The sequence below is a fragment of the Sinohyriopsis cumingii genome, chromosome 15 (assembly GCF_028554795.1).
Source record: "Sinohyriopsis cumingii isolate HCF-2022 chromosome 15, ASM2855479v2, whole genome shotgun sequence".
NCBI classification, from domain to species: domain Eukaryota; kingdom Metazoa; phylum Mollusca; class Bivalvia; order Unionida; family Unionidae; genus Sinohyriopsis; species Sinohyriopsis cumingii.
This window is the reverse complement of record NC_142975.1, coordinates 26302047-26325753: the sequence shown is the minus strand read 5'-3', so window position 1 is coordinate 26325753 and position 23707 is coordinate 26302047.

Below are 23707 nucleotides of genomic sequence, written 5' to 3'. Positions count from 1 at the left end.
ATAATCTTTGATACAGACACATTGAATTTTTTTTCTGTATATCACAATGTAATGTATCCTTCGGACGGATTTGATGTCATTCTATGGCGACTCAGAGAATAAACCCAGTCCACAGTCATCCTAATGAAACGACAATTGATGTCCTCTAACATTAAAATGCTAATTTACCTACATCCTATTACTGCCACAGTTAAATTTCAGTCATATGCGATTCTTGTATGTACGTATTATTTTGTCAAATATTCTTTAAGGTGTGCGGATTTGTGGAGACTTTTTAAAACAGATTTCTAGGGACTTTTTAAAGCAGATTTGTGGGGACTTTTTAAAGCAAATTTGTGGGGAATTTTTAAAGCATCGAAAATACAAGTTATCATTTGTAGGTGTGTAATTTTTAATTTTGAAAGTTTCTCATTCATTGCTTAGATTTTTGAAAAATACTGAAAACTGTCCACGGCTGGACTTCCTTTTAGTACAATACGCTTACAACAAGGAGTCCTGTACACATTTTGCAGCATTTTTAATTTAGTAGGATTTCACACCGATGCCGCAAGATTATTTTATTATTCTGTGCAGTATAGATTGATATAATAATTAGGAATATTAGCACAAAATGCAACAGTATAATGTCTGCAGCGTTATTAGAATCAAGAAAATAATGTTTCAGTCTTTTCAACGTTTCTAAGCAAAATCTAAACTACAATGTTTTTGATGGTGGGTCTCTTTCTCCACAAAATAACTAGTTTTTTTACTCTATCGCAAAATCATGAATTCCTAAATTTGAAATAAAAGAGTAAAAATATTTATTTAAAAAATCCCTACTTCAAACATAATCAGTTCATCAGTTAGCTTCGTGTGTCATTCCTTAAAAATATTCTCAAGCTGTCTGGGCACATTAGATGTCATCTGGGACAAATATTGAAGTAGTCATACATCGACCACAAAATAAAGATGGCGTATAAATGCCTTAACCAAGTATGTTTTCTTTATTTCTACATTTGCCAGGATATATAGTATTAACAGTGAAACGTTTCTGCATCGTTTAGCTTTATTTCACTGTAGCAAAACAGTATGTAACTGTATCATTTTTAGATTTTGTGTTTGTATTTTTCCTTTTTCTTGTGGTCCGCGCTGACAAAGGAATCGGTTGATATGGCCTAAGCGGGGGTGGGGTGGGGATGTTGTATTTTTGTTTTCTGTATATTTTGCCTTCACGCAAAGTATTGCCCGACGACCAAATGTACATGTATTTGGAAAGACTGTAAATTGCTATATTATATGAATACTTGAAACCACCATGTTGCACTTGGTCACCATCTTTATGGAAATTTCCATCTTTATTATAGTTATGATAGTTATCATCGTCATTATAGTCATCATAATTATCAAAACCAACATCATCATATTCAGCAGGATCAACCACATTCATTTTGTTGGAGATAGAGAAAAAAGAGTAGATCTATTTTTCATTTCATATCATAGCTGACATGAGCTGTGGTGTATCATCTGATAATGGCTTCATTCGTTTTTCTAGTTGTTCACTGCATCTGGGCAAGGCATTCGTACGTGGGAAACTTCCTCCTGCAATTATTATGTTTAGCCCTTTATAAAATTCGGTTAGCATTTGACCGCATTCTTCCGTGCTCAATGTCATCTCCTTGAGAAAGACAACTTCATACGTGCTGCAGTGATATTCGTCTTAACTGTTTAAGCAATAAACATGTATACAGTAGCGTTTACTATACTTTTTTACATCGATACATTACTGTGGAGAAAATCACAAGTCGACTTTGTTTTCCTGTATGTTACAGCTTATTTTGCCAATCTAGTAGCTATGTACTGTCTTATAGCAATTAACGATGCTAATAATTAATTAAAATGTATTGGATATTCCCATTAATATATGTATTGCTCTCAATAATCCCATGATGTTTATCAAACATGTGGTCATGGAACGTGGGTAAAATGTTTTACGTCCACGGACTGTCTTGAGTTCAAGGACATGATATTTGTTAAAGGCCGCAACTTTAATAGATAGCATATTAAGCTCAGAAGTTCATTTTCCATTTTATGACATAATTTTCGAAGTGTCAGATTATTATATTCTCTCTCTCTCTCGCTCTCTCGTTAAACCTGGATGCATATTCAAGCCCATTATCGTGTGTGTGTGTGTGTGTGTGTGATTTGGATTATTAACATAGCTTTAACAATTGTTCAGTCACATCGCTACGATGTCTGCAGTGTGGCAGTTTATAGCGATGTCTAGAACTGGGGCATCATGCCGCAATGATGTACCACCCAGTCACATTATCCTGACACCAGTATGATCAGTCCTAACACTAACCTCTTAATGCTGAGCGCCAAGCGAGGCGGCTGTTAGTACCATTTTTGTAAGTTTTTGGTATGACTCGGCCGTGAATCGAACCCACGGCCTCCCGCATCCGAGGCGGACGCTCTAACCACTAGGCCACCTGAGTGGTCCAGTATCGTAAGAGAATAAACCCCGTGTGGTTCATTTATCATTCCCAAGGAAGAGGTACTCAATATTGTGTTGAATGTATCATTAAAAATATAGTTATGATAGGTAGTCACACAAAATAAGAAATATCAGCATAGCATGTTTAATTGTCCACGTTTTATTTCTTATTAAATATTGATAACATTATATATTTTGGAATAAATGATTTAGTCAAATATTTCCTGCACATTTTTCATGCATTCCATCTCTATAGAATGAATGTAGCTACAATACAGTTCAACTGCATGACGTTGCTTACTAGCAAATAGCTGGCCCCAGCTGCTATGTGCTAAATCTGTCATATTCAGGAGTGGAAATCAGAATATACTGAGGAGGTAAGTGTAGTAAAAAAATATATACCTAAATATATTATTCACCTCGTATCAAGTGAATGGTGGAAACGAGGTCAATTGATTAATGGCAAAATTTATCGTTTGAAAACATTGATAAAAAAACCAAAAAACCCCAGTATTTGCGAGCGAAGATGTCTCAATTTCGTTTTCACTCAGAACGTATGAGACTTTAACGAACATTTCCTAAGCATTGCAAAATATGTTCGTACCTATTTTTCCAGTCTATCATTGAAACCTTTTAGCTGCGAAAAGCGAGTCGCTTAAACTATTAAAATCCTTTTTGGCAAAGAAACGAAGCGTTTCCTCGTAATACTCATCGGCAAATGTCTTTTATCCCCATTCTTAAAATGTCTGCTGCAGATGACAATATTTTATAACTCGTCTAATGGCATTACATCTGCACGAGTAGATACGATCTTCCTTTTCGAGGCGTGTATTTTACTTAATATTAAACACTGAAAACCATCAATTGTCTGTGTCTTTTTACTTAATATTAAACACTGAAAACCATTCGATTGGCTGTATGTTTTTACTTAATATTAAACACTGAAAACCATTCGATTGGCTGTATCTTTTACTTAATATTAAACACTGAAAACCATTCGATTGCTGTATTTTTACTTAATATTAAATACTGAAAACCATTCGATTGGCTGTATCTTTTTACTTAATTTTAAACACTGAAAACCATCCAAGTGCCTATATCTTTTTGCTTAATATTAAACACTGTAAACCATTCGATTGGCTGTATCCTTTTACTTAATTTTAAACACTGAAAACCATTCGATTGGCTGTATCTTTTTATTTAATATTAAACACTGAAAACCATTCGATTGGCTGTATCTTTTTACTTAATACTAAACACTGAAAACCATTCGATTGGCTGTATCTTTTTACTTAATATTACATACTGAAAGACTGTATCTTTTTACTTAATATTAAATACTGAAAACCATCCGAATGTCTGTGTCTTTTTACTTAATACTAAACACTGAAAACCATTCGATTGGCAGTATCTTTTAACTTAATATTAAACACTGAAAACCATCCGATTGGATGTATCTTCTTACTTAATATTACATACTGAAAGGCTGTATCTTTTTACTTAATATTAATACTGAAAACCAACCGAATGTCTGTGTCTTCTTACTTAATACCAAACACTGAAAACCATCCGATTGGCTGTATCTTTTTACTTAATATTAAACACACAAAAACCATTCGATTGGCTGTATCTTTTTACTTAATATTAAACACTGAAACCCATTCGATTGGCTGTATGTTTTACTTAATATTAAACACTGAAAACCATTCGATTGGCTGTATCTTTTTACCTAATATTAAACACTGAAAACCATTCGATTGGCTGTATCTTTTTACTTAATATTAAACACTGAAAACAATTCGATTGGCCGTATCTTTTACTTAATATTAAACACTGAAAACCATCCAAGTGTCTGTATCTTTTTACTTAATATTAAATTCTGAAAATCATCCGACTGGCTGTATCTTTTTACTTAATATTAAACACTAAAAACCATCCGATTGGCTGTATGTTTTTACTTAATATTAAACACTGAAAACCATTCGATTGGCTGTATCATTTTACTTAATATTAAACACTGAAAACCATCCGATTTTCTGAAAACCATCCGATTGTCTGTCTTTTAACTTAATATTAAAAACTGAAAACCATCCGACTGTCTATATCTTTTATTTAATATTAAACACTGAAAACCATCCGATTTTCTGAAAACCATCCGATTGTCTGTGTCTTTTTACTTAATATTAAACACTGAAAACCATCCGATTGTCTGTATCTTTTTACTTAATATTAAACACTGAAAACCATCCGATTGGCTGTATATTTTTACTTAATATTAAACACTGAAAACCATTCGATTGGCTGTATCATTTTACTTAATATTAAACACTGAAAACCATCCGATTTTCTGAAAACCATCCGATTGTCTGTGTCTTTTAACTTAATATTAAACAGTGAAAACCATCCGATTGTCTGTGTCTTTTTACTTAATATCAAACAGTGAAAACCATCCGATTGTCTGTATCTTTTTACTTAATATTAAACACTGAAAACCATCCGATTGTCTGTATCTTTTTACTTAATATTAAACACTGAAAACAATTCGATTGGCTGTATCTTTTACTTAATATTAAACACTGAAAACCATCCAAGTGTCTGTGTCTTTTTACTTAATATTAAGCACTGAAAACTATTCGATTGTCCGTATCTTTTTACTTAATATTAAATACTGAAAACCATCCGATTGTCTGTATCTTTTTACTTAATATTAAACACTGAAAACCATTCGATTGGCTGTATCTTTTACTTAACATTAAACACTGAAAACCATCCAAGTGTCTGTATCTTTTTACTTAATATTAAATTCTGAAAATCATCCGACTGGCTGTATCTTTTTACTTAATATTAAACACTAAAAACCATCCGATTGGCTGTATGTTTTTACTTAATATTAAACACTGAAAACCATTCGATTGGCTGTATCATTTTACTTAATATTAAACACTGAAAACCATCCGATTTTCTGAAAACCATCCGATTGTCTGTGTCTTTTAACTTAATATTAAAAACTGAAAACCATCCGATTGTCTATATCTTTTATTTAATATTAAACACTGAAAACCATCCGATTTTCTGAAAACCATCCGATTGTCTGTGTCTTTTTACTTAATATTAAACACTGAAAACCATCCGATTGTCTGTATCTTTTTACTTAATATTAAACACTGAAAACCATCCGATTGGCTGTATATTTTTACTTAATATTAAACACTGAAAACCATTCGATTGGCTGTATCATTTTACTTAATATTAAACACTGAAAACCATCCGATTTTCTGAAAACCATCCGATTGTCTGTGTCTTTTTACTTAATATTAAACAGTGAAAACCATCCGATTGTCTGTATCTTTTTACTTAATATTAAACACTGAAAACCATTCGATTTTCTGAAAACGATCCGATTGTCTGTGTCTTTTTACTTAATATTAAACACTGAAAACCATTCGATTGTCTGTATCTTTTACTTAATATTAAACACTGAAAACCATCCAAGTGTCTGTGTCTTTTAACCTAATATTAAACACTGAAAACCATTCGATTGTCTGTATCTTTTTACTTAATATTAAACACTGGAAACCATTCGATTGGCTGTATCTTTTACTTAATCTTAAACACTGAAAACCATCCAAGTGTCTGTGTCTTTTAACTTAATATTAAACACTGAAAACCATTCGATTGTCTGTATCTTTTTACTTGATATCAAATGCTGGAAATCATCCGATTGTCTGTATCATTTTACTTAATATTAAACACCGAAAACCATTCGATTGGCTGTATCTTTTACTTAATATTCAACACTGAAAACCATCCAAGTGTCTGTATCTTCTTACTTAATATTAAACTCTGAAAATCATCCGATTGGCTGTATCTTTTTACTTAATATTAAACACTGAAAACCATTGGATTGGCTGTATCATTTTACTTAATATCAAACACTGAAAACCATTCGATTGTCAGTATTTTTTTACTTAATATCAAACACTGAAAACCATCCGATTTTCTGAAAACCATCCGATTGTCTGTGTCTTTTCACTTAACATTAAACACTGAAAACCATCCGATTGTCTGTATCATTTTACTTAATATTAAACACTGAAAACCATTCGATTGGCTGTATGTTTTTACTTAACATTAAACACTGAAAACCATCCAAGTGTCTGTATCTTTTTACTTAATATTAAACACTGAAAACCATCCGATTGGCTGTATGTTTTTACTTAATATTAAACTCTGAAAACCATTCGATTGGCTGTATGTTTTTACTTAATACTAAACACTGAAAACCATCCATGTGTCTGTGTCTTTTTACTTAATATTAAACACTGAAAACCATTCGATTGTCTGTATCTTTTTACTTAATATTAAACACTGAAAACCATCCGATTTTCTGAAAACCATCGGATTGTCTGTATCTTTTTGCTTAATATTAAACACTGAAAACCATTCGATTGGCTCTATCCTTTTACTTAATATTAAACACTGAAAACCATTCGATTGGCTGTATCTTTTTACTTAATATTACATACTGAAAGGCTGTATCTTTTTACTTAATATTAATACTGAAAACCATCCGAATGTCTGTGTCTTTATACTTAATATTAAACACTGAAAACCATTCGATTGTCTGTGTCTTTTTACTTAATATTAAACACTGAAAACCATCCGATTGTCTGTATCTTTTTACTTAATATTAAACACTGAAAACCATCCGATTCGCTGTATGTTTTACTTAATATGAAACACTGAAAACCATTCGATTGGCTGTATCTTTTTACCTCATATTAAACACTGAAAACCATTCGATTGGCTGTATCATTTTACTTAATATTAAACACTGAAAACCATCCGATTGTCTGTATGTTTTTACTTAATATTAAACACTGAAAACCATTCGATTGGCTGTATCTTTTACTTAATATTAAACACTGAAAACCTTCCAAGTGTCTGTGTCTTTTTACTTAATATTAAGCACTGAAAACCATTCGATTGTCTGTATCTTTTTACTTAATTTTAAATACTGAAAACCATCCGATTGTCTGTACCATTTTACTTAATATTAAACACTGAAAACCATCCAAGTGTCTGTATCTTTTTACTTAATATTAAACTCTAAAAATCATCCGATTGGCTGTATCATTTTACTTAATATTAAACACTGAAAACCATCCGATTTTCTGAAAACCATCTGATTGTCTGTGTCTTTTTACTTAATATTAAACACTGAAAACCATCCGATTGTCTGTATCTTTTTACTTAATATTAAACACTGAAAAGCATCCTATTGTCTGTATCTTTTTACTTAATATTAAACACTGAAAACCATCCGATTGTCTGTATATTTTTACTTAATATTAAACACTGAAAACCATCCGATTGGCTGTATCATTTTACTTAATATTAAACACTGAAAACCATTCGATTGGCTGTATCATTTTACTTAATATTAAACACTGAAAACCATCCGATTGTCTGTATGTTTTTACTTAATATTAAACACTGAAAACCATTCGATTGGCTGTATCTTTTACTTAATATTAAACACTGAAAACCTTCCAAGTGTCTGTGTCTTTTTACTTAATATTAAGCACTGAAAACCATTCGATTGTCTGTATCTTTTTACTTAATTTTAAATACTGAAAACCATCCGATTGTCTGTACCATTTTACTTAATATTAAACACTGAAAACCATCCAAGTGTCTGTATCTTTTTACTTAATATTAAACTCTAAAAATCATCCGATTGGCTGTATCATTTTACTTAATATTAAACACTGAAAACCATCCGATTGTCTGTATCTTTTTACTTAATATTAAACACTGAAAAGCATCCTATTGTCTGTATCTTTTTACTTAATATTAAACACTGAAAACCATCCGATTGTCTGTATCTTTTTACTTAATATTAAACACTGAAAAGCATCCTATTGTCTGTATCTTTTTACTTAATATTAAACACTGAAAACCATCCGATTGTCTGTATATTTTTACTTAATATTAAACACTGAAAACCATTCGATTGGCTGTATCATTTTACTTAATATTAAACACTGAAAAGCATCCTATTGTCTGTATCTTTTTACTTAATATTAAACACTGAAAACCATCCGATTGTCTGTATATTTTTACTTAATATTAAACACTGAAAACCATCCGATTTTCTGAAAACCATCTGATTGTCTGTGTCTTTTTACTTAATATTAAACACTGAAAACCATCCGATTGTCTGTATCTTTTTACTTAATATTAAACACTGAAAAGCATCCTATTGTCTGTATCTTTTTACTTAATATTAAACACTGAAAACCATCCGATTGTCTGTATATTTTTACTTAATATTAAACACTGAAAACCATTCGATTGGCTGTATCATTTTACTTAATATTAAACACTGAAAACCATCCGATTTTCTGAAAACCATCTGATTGTCTGTGTCTTTTTACTTAATATTAAACACTGAAAACCATCCGATTGTCTGTATCTTTTTACTTAATATTAAACACTGAAAAGCATCCTATTGTCTGTATCTTTTTACTTAATATTAAACACTGAAAACCATCCGATTGTCTGTATATTTTTACTTAATATTAAACACTGAAAACGATTCGATTAACTGTATCTTTTTACTTAGTATTGAACACTGAAAACCATCCGATTGGCTGTATTTTTTACTTAATATTAAACACTGAAAACCATCCGATTTTCTGAAAACCATCCGATTGTCTGTGTCTTTTTACTTAATATTAAACACTGAAAACCATCCGATTGTCTGTATCTTTTTACTTTATATTAAACACTGAAAACCATTCGATTGGCTGTATGTTTTTACTTAATACAAAACACTGAAAAACCATTCGATTGTCTGTATTTTTTTACTTAATATTAAACACTGAAAACCATTCGATTGGCTGTATGTTTTTACTTAATATTAAACACTGAAAACCATCCAAGTGAATGTGTCTTTTTACTTAATATTAAACACTGAAAACCATTCGATTGTCTGTATCATTTTACTTAATATTAAGCACTGAAAACCATCAGATTTTCTGAAAACGATCCGATTGTCTGTGTGTTTTTACTTAATATTAAACACTGAAAACCATTCGATTGGCTGTATATTTTTACTTAATATTAAAAACTGAAAGCCATTCGATTGGCTGTATCTTTTTACTTAATATTAAACACTGAAAACCATTCGATTGGCTGTATCTTTTTACTTAATATTACATAGTGAAAGGCTGTACTTTTTTACTTAATATTAATACTGAAAACCATCCGAATGTCTGTGTCCTTTTACTTAATATTAAACACTGAAAACCATTCGATTGTCTGTGTCTTTTTACTTAATATTAAACACTGAAAATCATCCGATTGGCTGTATCGTTTTACTTAATATTGAACACTGAAAACCATTCGATTGGCTGTATGTTTTACTTAATATTAAACACTGAAAACCATTCGATTGGCTGTATCATTTTACTTAATATTAAACACTGAAAACCATCCGATTTTCTGAAAACCATCCGATTGTCTGTGTCGTTTTACTTAATATTAAACACTGAAAACCATCCGATTGTCTGTATCTTTTTACTTAATATTAAACACTGAAAACCATCCGATTTTCTGAAAACCATCCGATTGTCTGTGTCTTTTTACTTAATATTAAACACTGAAAACCATCCGATTGTCTGTATCTTTTTACTTAATATTAAACACTGAAAACCATCCGAGTTTCTGAAAACCATCGGATTGTCTGTATCTTTTTACTTAATATTAAACACTGAAAACCATTCGATTGGCTCTATCCTTTTACTTAATATTAAACACTGAAAACCATTCGATTGGCTGTATCTTTTTACTTAATATTACATACTGAAAGGCTGTATCTTTTTGCTTAATATTAATACTGAAAACCATCCGAATGTCTGTGTCTTTATACTTAATATTAAACACTGAAAACCATTCGATTGTCTGTGTCTTTTTACTTAATATTAAACACTGAAAACCATCCGATTGTCTGTATCTTTTTACTTAATATTAAACACTGAAAACCATCCGATTCGCTGTATGTTTTACTTAATATGAAACACTGAAAACCATTCGATTGGCTGTATCTTTTTACCTAATATTAAACACTGAAAACCATTCGATTGGCTGTATCATTTTACTTAATATTAAACACTGAAAACCATCCGATTGTCTGTATGTTTTTGCTTAATATTAAAAACTGAAAACCATTCGATTGGCTGTATCTTTTACTTAATATTAAACACTGAAAACCTTCCAAGTGTCTGTGTCTTTTTACTTAATATGAAGCGCTTAAAACCATTCGATTGTCTGTATCTTTTTACTTAATATTAAATACTGAATACCATCCGATTGTCTGTACCTTTTTACTTAATATTAAACACTGAAAACCATTCGATTGGCTGTATCTTTTACTTAATATTAAACACTGAAAGCAATCCAAGTGTATGTATCTTTTTACTTAATATTAAACTCTGAAAATCATCCGATTGGCTGTATCTTTTTACTTAATATTAAACACTGAAAACCATCCGATTGGCTGTATGTTTTGACTTAATATTAAACACTGAAAACCATTCGATTGGCTGTATCATTTTACTTAATATTAAACACTGAAAACCATCCGATTTTCTGAAAACCATGTGATTGTCTGTGTCTTTTTACTTAATATTAAACACTGAAAACCATCCGATTGTCTGTATCTTTTTACTTAATATTAAACACTGAAAACCATCCTATTGTCTGTATCTTTTTACTTAATATTAAACACTGAAAACCATCCGATTGGCTGTATATTTTTACTTAATATTAAACACTGAAAACCATTCGATTGGCTGTATCTTTTTACTTAGTATTAAACACTGAAAACCATCCGATTGGCTGTATTTTTTACTTAATATTAAACACTGAAAACCATCCGATTTTCTGAAAACCATCCGATTGTCTGTGTCTTTTTATTTAATATTAAACACTGAAAACCATCCGATTGTCTGTATCGTTTTACTTTATATTAAACACTGAAAACCATTCGATTGGCTGTATGTTTTTACTTAATACAAAACACTGAAAAACCATTCGATTGTCTGTATTTTTTTACTTAATATTAAACACTGAAAACCATCGGATTGGCTGTATGTTTTTACGTAATATTAAACACTGAAAACCATTCGATTGGCTGTATGTTTTTACTTAATATTAAACACTGAAAACCATCCAAGTGTCTGTGTCTTTTTACTTAATATTAAACACCGAAAACCATTCGATTGTCTGTATCTTTTTACTTAATATTAAACACTGAAAACCATTCGATTGGCTGTATCATTTTACTTAATATTAAGCACTGAAAAGCATCAGATTTTCTGAAAACGATCCGATTGTCTGTGTCTTTTTACTTAATATCAAACACTGAAAACCATTCGATTGGCTGTATCTTTTTACTTAATATTAAACACTGAAAACCATTCGATTGGCTGTATCTTTTTACTTAATATTACATAGTGAAAGGCTGTACTTTTTTACTTAATATTAATACTGAAAACCATCCGAATGTCTGTGTCCTTTTACTTAATATTAAACACTGAAAACCATTCGATTGTCTGTGTCTTTTTACTTAATATTAAACACTGAAAACCATCCGATTGGCTGTATCTTTTTACTTAATATTAAACACACAAAGACCATTCGATTGGCTGTATCTTTTTACTTAATATTAAACACTGAAAACCATTCGATTGGCTGTATGTTTTACTTAATATTAAACACTGAAAACCATTCGATTGGCTGTATCATTTTACTTAATATTAAACACTGAAAACCATCCGATTTTCTGAAAACCATCCGATTGTCTGTGTCGTTTTACTTAAAATTAAACACTGAAAACCATCCGATTGTCTGTATCTTTTTACTTAATATTAAACACTGAAAACCATCCGATTGTCTGTATCTTTTTACTTAATATTAAACACTGAAAACCATCCGATTGTCTGTATCTTTTTACTTAATATTAAACACTGAAAACCATCCGATTTTCTGAAAACCATCCGATTGTCTGTGTCATTTTACTTAATACTGAACACTGAAAACCATCCGATTGTCTGTGTCTTTTTACTTAATCTTAAACACTGAAAACCATTCGATTGTCTGTATCGTTTTACTTAATATTAAACACTGAAAACCATCCAAGTGTCTGTATCTTTTTACTTAATATTAAACACTGAAAACCGTCCAAGTGTCTGTATCTTTTTACTTAATATTAAACCACTGAAAACCATTCGATTGTCTGTATCTTTTTACTTAATATTAAATACTGGAAACCATTCTATTGGCTGTATCTTTTACTTAATATTAAATACTGAAAACCATCCGATTATCTGTATCTTTTTACTTAATATTAAATACTGAAAACCATTCGATTGTCTGTATTTTTTTACTTAATATTAAACACTGAAACCATCTGATTGTCTGTATCTTTTTCTCTGGACATGCTCCTATTGCACACGATTGACGCACCATAGTGTGAGCACGTGATCAGATTTTACCTCTGGTGGAGACTCGAATGTAAACATGTGACGTCATGACCATCTTTTCCTGAAGTGGTCATATATATGTCCTTGTATCCCTTTCTTTTTAAGTATTCTTTGAATTCTTTTAGTATTTTACCGAGCGTATGTTCGTTTAAGTAAATACGCTTCATGCTAACACTAGAATGAATAGAAGGACTTTACTATTTGAGATATCAGCTGGTAGGTTAGATATACTGTTGGAAAACTGTTGGTTTGTAATACAAGTCAGTTTTTATGTTTTCATATTGCAATATGGATTGATTATGCAGGACTGCTATAGTGGACTTAGGACTCCAACGTGAAGCTAAAGTTGGAATGGAAATAGCAGATCCAGCGATTTACATCTTTGCACATGCCTAACTGCTCTCTGTGTCATCAATAAATGTTCTGATAACCTCAGAAGTTGGCATAAAAAGTTGCCATGCTGGTTCCCATTGATGTACCATTAACTTAAAAGTAATGTTGGTCATTAAACACAAAGTTGTTCTGCTTCCAAAACATGGTTCAGAAGCTGGACAAGATATCAAATGATGGTAGGGATAGTGCGAAGAGCTGGAATATCTGCCCCACGCTTTCTTACAAGCATGTATGCTCTCGTTATTATCTGTGTTTGTATAGCGGAAGCAGATGTTCCTGGTGACAATAGTTACATTACTGGACATACTGGTTTTAGGCCTTTTATTATCTGCTGGTCATATGAGATTTTCTTATGGCTATATGTGTGTTAGGCATTTTGCTGAGATTTTCTGATGGGCATATGGGTTTTATGTTTTTTATTGAGATTATCGGTAACGTCCTGAATACAATAAGAGAATCGCTGTACAAAAGTGCGGAGATGGTTGATGATAAATTCTGCTATTTCATCTTTAGGGCGATTGTTGCAAGTGACGATAGGTCTACCGATGTTAACTGGTTTGTGAATTTTAGGGATCATTTAAAAACAGCAAAATTTTGGGTCAGAAGAAAATCAGATAAGCGAGGGTTTATAATCTATTTACTTCCAGCACAGCCATAAGTATTTGACTTATGATCACTTAGTATATTTCTGTCAGATGTTCGTCAAATTTTTTAGAGTACCTTCATCCAACAGTTGTATGTTGGCCTGAGCGATATAGATACTTTTTTGTTGATAACAACTCTGAATCGTTTGTACACTGGTTTAGTAAGATATCATCCATCTCCCCAAGTTTTCGTCAAGGATTGTTTTCTTGTTTGCTTGAATTATCATTCAAAGTACTTATACGTATGTGGGATGATTTGTCTCTCTTCATAACGGACAAGCTGGTTTCTAATGTGCATCTTTGTTATCATATAGTATATATGGCTACCTTAAGGATAAACCTGGGTATTTCCAAATTGAACTCTCAGCATGATCACTGTTTCTTTCATTTTAATTCTGCTCGCATAAATTTTTAGAAATCTTTTCATCGTACAGATTTGAAGGTTTAACGTACGGCCTCTGAGAAAAGACTGATATCAAATTCCAACATTATTGCTGAGAGATGGTTACAATATTGTTTGTGTTGTATTTTTCTAAAGCTGAATTTAGGGAATAAATTCGAGAAGTAAAACAAACTGTTGTACGTGATTGCTAAATAATATTTCGTGTGTATTCAGATTTTTTCATTGTTAAAATACTCTTTCTAGTGTTTATATTCTTGAAAGGTGTTCTGATCACAATAAAATTTTCTTTCTTCAGACTGTTATATTTGAATATGGTCGAATATGTCGAGTTCTCTGACTTGTTGGGTATAATTAATCATAGGGGATGAAAACGTTTGTTGGATCTTGTTTGTAAAACTGAGTACCATTCTTTTGGAAATAGTTGGATGATTTATCCAATCACATGAGGTGTCAAATGAATTGTAAATCATGAAGAGTTACTATTATTTTCAATGTCATTTAAGTAAATGTTTATATTGTGCTCAGCTTTCACTTTCCTTTTGCTCAGAGACATTAGAATATAACACACGTTACTGATCCATCACGAATAAAAAAGAAACATTGAAATAAAAATGACAAAGCGGGAACGACGGAAGCAATAATAAAGATTAAAGTTCTTGTGTTATCTATAGGGCAAAGCAAATTCCTTTGGCAAGTAAAATATTTTATAAAGACACAGACTTAGCCAACGACCTAGGCTTTGATAGACATTCCTGCTAGTCCAGCAACTAATACCTCTGTTTTAGCCCTCGAAAAAATGCCAATAGATGAGAGATTGAGTTTAAGTGGGGGCCTGGCGCTTTAAATCAAACAGCAGACGATTTACAGAAGACGTATGTGTGCTTACTTAGACGGGGTCTATTTGGGTGCACATAAAAGAAAGAGCGATTGAGTGTGATATATATATATATATATATATATATATATATATATATATATATATATATATATATATATATATATATATAATTTAAATCATCTACTCCTAACCGACCGACTGTATCTCCTCCCAAGTAGCTGTCATGCAAAACACGGCATTAGGAACATCCCATATAGTCAGGCACAGAGGATACGCAGAATTGGCTCCAACGATGAAACATTCCTAAAAAGGTCTGAAGAGTTATCTAAACATTTAATTTACCGAGGCTACGACAAAGACCTGATTATGGAGGCAACCCAAAGGGCTAAACAAACAACCCGCAATGACGTACTAAAATACGGAAGGAAGGAAAAGGCTGATAGGATACTATGTACCCTGACCTACCATCCAGACAACCCCAAAGTAGGTAAAATCATCGAGAAACACTGGCCCATCGTGGAATCGTCGGAAACATAACAACCAGTAGTCGCCTACCGGAGACCAAACAACCTCAAGGACATCCTAGTCAGGGCGAAGCTAACGCCAATCACTAATCAGGATCACACTTGTCAATCTGGCCCTAGTGGCGATAAAAGGTGCAAAACCTGTCAACATATGACAGAGACCAGGACATTTTCTAGCACAGTGCCTAGAGAAAAATTAAACATACATGGTCCGAACAAAACGTACAAAACAGAGACTGTTATTTATCACATGTAAGCTCAGTATGTCGGAGAAACTGAAAAGCTACACAAAAGGATCAGCCGTCATAGATCTGATTGGATGACAAAGAAGCTATATAGAAGCCCGGTCGCAGAACACTTCTCCTCCTCTGGCCACACTTTCATTGACATAACACTTATTGCAATTGCTCATAACCCCAACTGGAGTCCCCAAACCAGGAAAGAAAAGGAATCTTATTGGATACGCCGTCCTATAACATTAAAACCAAGCGGTTTAAACACAGAAGAATAGAAAAAGACAACCATGCACAAATAAAATTATCTTTTGAAGCCGTCACATTTTCTTTTAAATAATTCTCTAAATTTTCTTAATAGCCTGTGACTAATATGACAATAAAATATCCGGGATATAATCTGCGCTTAATTAAATTTACATAAAATAACAGATGGGGTTATGGCTCATTCATTTTTAGGTCCATGCAAATATTTTCCAGTATCAACAACAAGCTGAAATAAACTAGTTGACACATAATAGAGTTAAAATGTTGAATTTCTGTAGAAACACCCATGTAAAGTATCGCAAACATAACCGTTTTTCTGAGGGGTTTTTTTGTGTGTCTGTCTTGTCTGTGTTTTGTATTTGCCTTTGAAAAAGACTCATTAAAGAGTCGAAAGCGCCCAGGGTAGCTAGATACTAGTTTCGCACTGTTCTTTGTCAGTTTATTGCTTAAATTATAATAATAATAATGATAATAATAATAATGAGGACTTTCTTTAGCGCCTAATCTTCAGAAGCTCTAAGCGCTTTACATCATTAGACAACACTGATAACATAAAAAACATATATAATGATATCATTACAAAAAACAAACACCATGAAATTAGAAACATAAAAAACATGTTGAAATATTTAAGGTAGGAAACATTATTAGGCCGTTAAGTTTGTTCTTGCATTCGAAAAAAAGTGAGTTTCAAGAGCACTCTTGAATGGGATCACTGTGTCTTTGTGTCTAAGTTCAGTAGGCAATTCATTCCACGTTGCTGGGCCCTGGTATGCAACATAACATTGTCCATATGACTTCGTTTTCGTAGTGGGGTTAATGATTATACGATTGTCAGAAGAGGAGCGTAAGTATCTTGCTGGTGTGTACACATGGGTGAGGTCGGATAGGGATGTTGGACTAGACTCCGTCAGTGAAACGTAGCACAGAGAACAAATTTATTTTGTGTTTGATTCTGGATCGAATGGATAGCCAGTGTAGGGTACAGAGCAGCGGGGAGGTGTGCTCTGATCGTGATACTCTAAGTATGATCAGAGCAGCTGTGTTTTGAACCTTTTTGAAGTTTCTGGAGTAGATATTGAGATGAACCAGACAGAATTGAGTTACAATAGTCCAGTCTTGAAAGTACTAATGAACACACAAGTGTTTTAGTGGCATCAATTGAAAGATATTTGTGAATTGAGCTGATGCGTCTCAGCTCAAGATATGCAGCCTTGCATATGTGCATGACATGTTGGTGCAATGTGAGAGTACTGTCCAGAGTAACACCTAGGTTTCGTACTGACTGCGTGAATTTAATGTTGGTGTTGCTGATATTTATTGTTTGAGGTAAAGGATGTAAGTGAGAAAGTCTTTGTGTTGTGATCTGAATGACCTCAGTTTTATCATCATTCATCTGCAGCTTGTTACATGTCATCCATGATTTCACATCAGAAATGCACCTCTGTACAACTTGGATGGTAGCATCAACTTCATTTGGATGGCTAGATTTGTATATTTGGGTGTCATCAGCGTACAATTGGTGAGATACTGGATGATGATCTATGACACTTGAGAAGCGGCTGAGTGTATAGAATGAAGAAAACAGCTCCAAGAACAGACCCCTGTGGAACAACACAACATAGATTAACTGGGTTGGAGTGTGTTCCATTTGCAGACACAATTTGTGTCCTGTTGACCAAGTAGGACGTGAACCACAGTAAGGCTGTATCATGAATGCCAAATACATGCTGGAGACGGTGAAGTAATATATCATGGTCTATTGTGTCAAATGCTGCAGACAAATCAAGGAGTGTGAGGACTGTAATCGTTCCGCTATCCAAAGCAGAGAGAATGTCATTAACTACTTTTAGAAGAGTAGTTTCAGTATTGTGGCAAGGGCGATATGCAGATTGTACATTTATAAAAAGACTGTTTGAATTCAGATGAGATACAAGCTGGGATAGAACAACATTTTGTAAGATTTTTTATATGAATGGGTGATTAGAAACTGGGCATTAATTCTTTAAATCGTTATTGTCTAGTGTTGGTTTCTTCAGCAGAGGCTTTACAATGGCAGTTTTGAAAAATGATGGGAATCCTCCGGATGAGAGAGAGGTATTAATAACATCAGTTAGTGATGGCAATACTGGATCTAAGCACTCAAGCAGCAGTGATGTTGGGACTGGATCAAGTTCACATGACTTTGGTGCACTCTTCATCACGATTGTACGTACGAAATCCATAGAGACAGGTTCAAATGTTGCTAATCGTTGCCGCTCAAATTCTGTATCCCAACTGTATGGTGACGACGAGTCAATGGAAATTTTGGTGTCAAGCTTATCTCTAATAGTTTGTACTTTGTCATGCAAGAAATTTGCAAACATGTCCGGAAGGTCGACTGGAGAGAAGGTAGTTGGAAATAGTGTACATTTGTTTCTTGACATTAGCTTGTTAGTAATATCGAAGAGCTCTTTGCAGCTGGAACATTCCATGATCTTAATACTGTAGTGGGCTGATTTCGCTGCATGGACCCTGTTTGTGATGTTCTTGTTAGCGGCTTCATAGATTTGCGTATGAATAGTGAGTCTGGTGGATAGCCAAATCATCTCAGCTTTACGGCGGTCTCTTTTAGCAGTGCGAAGCTGGTCTCTAACAGTGCTATACCATGGAGAACACTTTTGAATTGATACTCTGCACTTGGTAGCTGGGGCATGTTTGTCGAGCAATGAACGCGGGCAGTTTTCGAGTTGTTCTGCTGTAGGAGGTAAGCAAATTGTTAGGTTTGATTGGATGTCATGCATTAGTTTGGTTCTATTTATCATACGGAGATTTCTCTTAGTAGCAGATAAAGGTAGATGGTGAGGGACTGATACGTCAAGATGGCATATAATGCACAGGTGATCTGATGCAAGTTCGTGGGATACCAGGGAGGACCGTAGAATGTTATCATCAGGTCTATGAAGAATCCAGTCTAAAATGTGACCATGTGTATGGGTGGGTTGGTTAACTGACTGTTTGAGGTTGAAAACATTAATGGAATCTAGGAGTTTTAATGTGTTTGGGTTTCCGGGACAGTCAAAGTGAAGGTTGAAATTTCCAAGAATAATCAGGTTGCCACCTATCGAATTTCCATACTCCAGGAGATTCGGAAACTGCTCCAGAAAGAGAGATTCAGTCAGCTTGGTTTTTCTACTAGGAGGAGGCCGGTATAGGCAGAAAAAATGGACTGACCTTTGCTCCAGTGTGAGTGTGGTTTGGACTAGTTCAAACGATGTGTGGTCGAAATTGAATGTTGTGGTGTGGTTAAGACGTTTGATCATGGAATTCTTTGTGATGACAGCAATTCCACCTCCGCAAGAGTGGCAGGGGAACGACTTGATGTTTATAGCCATCTTTCCTTCAAGAATAAGACGTCTCTATTCTGGTCGCTGATATAGTTAATTATTTCTGTTCGCTTTTCCGGTGGTCCTACTGATTAGACATTGAATAATGCAATACGCAGAGGTATATCTAGGATAGAGGAGAGAAAGGTTGACGATGTAATAGGGATTGAATTAGGTTATCTAAATTAACGGTCGAATTTTTAAATTGTTGTTGAGCCGGAAAGGGCGTAAGGGAGATAACTGGAATTCTTCTTCCTGTTCTACGCCGGCCAGCTTTGAAAAAACGTTTAATTCTTCTATTTTGTTTACATTTAAGTAATGATGAATGTAGTGCCAGTTCGTTTAGTCTAGAGCACAATGTAGTGTGGATAGCCAAGGAGTGGTCGTTTAAAGCAATTAATGAGGGTCCATCATAGCATAGAATGGTTGACTGGCGAGTATCACGTGATGGCGGAATGTTCAACAACAAAGGAAGTTGTAGCAGTGGAGCAAGACAGCTGAGAAAAAGTCTAATTATTCTCGTTTCCAAAACAAGGAGAAGAAGAAACACATACGAACTGAACTGAAAGTACATGATGAACACAATAAAGTAGACGAAGACAGGCGACAAGCACATATATCATGAAAACGGCACAAAAAAAAACGGAACAGCTGCTTCAAGCCGGTTAAGCGATAGAAGCCATCTTTCCTCATTCCATATATAATAAATATGTACTTCACTGCTGTCCACTTTTATTTTAAGTAAGGTAAATATGAAAAGTCCCTCTCTACACTGAATAATTTGGAAAAGTGGATACATTGATAGCAGCATCCTCAAACAGTTGAAGCTGCTTATTCTGTGAATCCATGAAATGGCACTCTATCAAGTGAGTGATCATGTCATGTTCAATGCAAATGGCTTTATGAGATTTTTCCAAATTGGTTGTAAAGACAGTTTTTCCAATGGTAACTTCTGATAAATCACATTTTCTTTTACAATTGTACTGTTAACATCTGGAGGATGTAATGAGGTTTCTTGCATTAAAGAATTAGACATGGGAGATATAACTTCTGTGCTGTCATCTTTTGTCCAGTTTTCTCATAGAAGCTGTATCTTTGAAATAAATTCTGCAGTTTGCTACTCAAATTCCTGAGCACTGCATTTGTATAGCATTCATAAGTATTTGCTGTGATCTTCAACAGTGTATGGACACTGTGGTGGCATTTTGAAATATTCATCCCATAAATGCAAATACAGTTCGGATCACTATAGACAGAGAAATAACGTGAACTGTGTCTGTAACAAGCACATGTCTTATAACTTTATATTTAAAATGTACAATGTGATGTAGTTATGTTCGGGGAAAAAAAAGGTAGAAGTTTTCCTCATTCAAAAGTGGTGATGACTGCCATAACCCAAGGACCCAAAAGAGCTGATATAGTACTTTAGGAAAAAACAATACCTGTGAACCTATACTGGAAAATGCACCAATACAACTTCATATCACATATTTCCAAGTTAAAAACACCAAATATATAATAATACATTTTAATGCATTTATATTACCAAGAAGTAAATTAATTGGGTTAAATTTTGAACAGTTATTTCAGAGTTTGGCATAAATGCTTAAGAAACATGCACATAATCTTCTCCATTTCCCTTATTTGGGGAACACGTCTGGACTGGACATAAATGCAGATCAGTAGTTATTTTTGATAACTGTCCTAGAGGTAAAGCTTGTTCCCATTCTTCAATGGAATGAAAAGAAAACTGTTACTGTATGTCTGATAATTAATTTTTAAATATATATAAATGAAGAAAATGGTAACTAAGATGCAGCAATATATATATATATATATATATATATATATATATATATATATATATATATATATATATATATATATATATGTATATATATATAATGTTCTTTAATGACTTAATATGACATATGCGAATTTTAATAATTAATAGTTTTTGTTTAGACCAAAACCCCATTTAAACAGATAATTGTTTTTGTTATCGGTTTTTTGTGTATCTCTTTTTGAGTGTGATTGTAAAAAACCTATATCCGTGTCTGTGAGTTATAGATAGGCTGTTATTTGATATCTGAGTTCATGATCTAGCCTTATTTACAAAAACTTCGAATGTTCTGGATGAGAATTTGTGACCCGCATCCTTCTCATTTTATTGTGTCTTATGTTTTTATATAAGGTTGGGGTAAAGAAAACGATTCATTCCTACTTTAAGTTCAGGCTGTGGAATTATCTTCCGTTATGCTCATATATGATTTGAAAGGAATCATAATTATTCATTGGAATTACAAAGAGCTTATTGACATTTGGGACTAAACACTACTTTGGAATTATTATGAATTCATTCAAAGACATCCTAGATTATATCATTGGGCTATGTACATCAGCTTATTCAATACTCATGGTACATCAACATATTCAAGACTTGAATTCATTCGCAACACTCTATAATTTTGGACATATGATAGAACTTTTAGGATTATCGTGATATAATTCAATGCTGTAAGTTCCTCTTATAATGGTTCACTTTGTAACTTGGAGAATTAAATTGTTTGTTTAATTTACTAAACTTGCTGGTTTTTCTTCTTTCTGTTACTATATTATGATATTAATATCCTGAAAATTGAGGAGGCTGATTAATAAATATCCATTTATCCTAAATGTTGACTGATGGGACATATAGAAAGCGGCTGATTACTAACAGTGACGTTTAGTAAACTGCAATTCATCTTTTAATTCATTAATTACTAGTGTTTTACTATTCAGGTTTTTTTTTAAATACTGTTTTTGTTTTTTAAAGAAATCAATCATCGGAAGTAAACAGCGAAATCACTACAAAAGTTCTTTGCTGCGAAAGAAATAACAGACTTGGACGGATCCGTAATACCCTTTTCTAACGTAGCAATATTCCATACCTTTTTACATAGTAATGGTACAGATTAGAATAATAATAATAATAATAATAATGAGAAGAAGAAGAAGAAGAAGAAGAAGAAGAAATAAAATGAAATTACCATTAGTCAGACCGCTGCGATCTATATATTAAGGCTGTCACATTGACGACTGATATAGGCACTGACAGAGGCCGTTCTTCAAGGTTAAGAACAGAAAATGTCTCTTTATTCAGTTGACGTCGTTATACAGCTCATTTGCGATAACTCAGCGCATCTGATTAGCTGACAGAATGTACCGATTGCACAAAACAGGAAATATATAGTCGAAGATTAAAAGTGAAAATAAACCCAATGATCACTGTGCCTGTTATTCCAAAAAACTGTGTACGACACGGTAATGGCAGCCACACCACGTTCCCCCCGCCCATTACGCTGTAAGTTATTTATCACCCGCTTATCAGAATCCAGTGGAAGAGATTTGTCGTGATATCCATTGCAACATTTTGTTTCAACAAAACACGGTTAATTTCATTATAATGTGTGTATTCTGTTATTATTTCTTCGTTCAGAGTGTAACGTAAAATAATGACCAATTATTGTGCATAGCGCTTACCGACCCGATCGAATGCGATTTTTGTATAACTTTCTAGATGAATGTGAAAACCTCAAACAATATTTACCACATTAAGCCAGATGAAGAGCTTGAAATATGTATTGCAAAGATGAAACGGTTTTTGTTAATTACCACTTTTCTTCAGCGTTTTAAGTGACGTTGTTTTGGATTGTCTATATCATGAAAGTCATGGCAAGATGCATGGTTCAATTCTAGTACAAACTATTTACAAAATACATTTAACTTTTCAAAAAAGTCCTAAAATAATTCATTGGACATAGCTTGCATTTGAAATAAACACGTATAAACTACGATGTAGCATAAGTAGGTTAGGAAAGCAAGCAGTCGAATGCGCTCATTATACATCCTTTCACTCGGTGATCTTGGGACAGTATGGTATAACTTGTCCATCGCATTCACTTGCAGTTATTTTTCATCCATTGCTTTGCTCGAAATTAAGCCGCTTTCAAATAAATAAGGATATATTCTTATTCT